This window comes from Limulus polyphemus, unplaced genomic scaffold, assembly GCF_000517525.1.
Source record: "Limulus polyphemus unplaced genomic scaffold, Limulus_polyphemus-2.1.2 Scaffold6108, whole genome shotgun sequence".
NCBI classification, from domain to species: Eukaryota; Metazoa; Arthropoda; class Merostomata; order Xiphosura; family Limulidae; genus Limulus; species Limulus polyphemus.
Window position 1 is genome coordinate 40,245 of NW_013671718.1, and position 1,223 is coordinate 41,467.

The 1,223-nt window shown below is 30.8% G+C and overlaps 1 pseudogene; it reads left to right on the forward strand.

Annotated features, from left to right (window-relative positions):
- Positions 1–411, forward strand: part of LOC106473359 — a 5,555-nt pseudogene extending 5,144 nt beyond the window's left edge.
- Positions 412–1,223: the final 812 nt, after the last annotated feature.

A 1,223-nucleotide genomic window follows, 5' to 3' on the forward strand; every position in this document is an offset into this window, starting at 1 on the left:
ACTTACAAGACTCTTTTATGTAAATATAAAACGTTGTTTTTTAATTAATTATTTATTATAATTTTAGCAAAAAAATTTTAAACACAAGTGCCGGTCGTGGATATATATATGGTTCCATATTTAGACATTTCCATAAAGAAAAAAACATTAACAGCTCGGAACTTCTAGTCATAGAAAATCTACTGTATCTTACTTTATGTAAAATTGTAGGTTTTTTTTATTAATCTTTTTTTAGAATGATGATCTTGAATTTTAGCTATATATTAAATCTTCAATAGCATGAAGAGAAATATGTCATAAAAAAAGATTGTTTTCTTGTTAACATTTTTTATATCTTATTAACAGAAACACAGTCCAGAACTAGGATCGGGTACTCCTAACCCTCCACACGTGGCCACTCTGCTTGTTTGACCGTCTTCCATAGTTTATACACAGTTGCAGTTGTAAAGTTACTTTTTAGGTGATATTCCAATTTTTTTGTTTTGTTTCCGGGTTAATTATAACAGTTACCTTTATTCACATGCTCAACTTCTCCAGTAAAAATGTTTCATCTTTTTTCAAAAATTTTCTAGAACTGATAAAAAAAAAGTATTAAAACTTTTTGTAAATTGAAATATATTTTCTTTAAACTGGAAAGGTGGTTCTGTGACCAATTGATGTGTTTGATATCTCTTTACCAAGTTGTTTTCTTACTGGTATACAACCATGACTATTTACACAGGTACCTGTATTGCTGAATGAAAACAAATTGCCAAGAAGTAACTCCTTATCTAATGTTAATTGATATTTTATTCATTGTTACTGGTTACTTTCCCAAGTTATTTTCTAGAGCAGGACGTGATACAGGAATTTAACTGAGAATGTGGCAGACCTTCAAACTAGACTTCTGTATAATAACTGAGGGTATGGGGGAGCACTAAGAGTCTCCATACGGTGGTAGGGACATCAGCTAGAAACATTTTACAATTGTCCCATGCTCTAACTGAATTGAATTAATGTGAGTACTAACTGGTTTATCTTATAAAACTTTGTTCAGAATTGATTGATAACAACTACTCTCATGTTGTACAAGAAACAAATGTTTTTTGTGCTGTTATAAGTACGTTCAAACTGGGTTATGTGTCTGAAATGTGGGCTGGCTTAGGCCTAATAGTGTGTCAACAACAACAATGTTAACCTGCATTGCCATCTTTAACAAGAATCTTCTGTATTATAAAAAATCT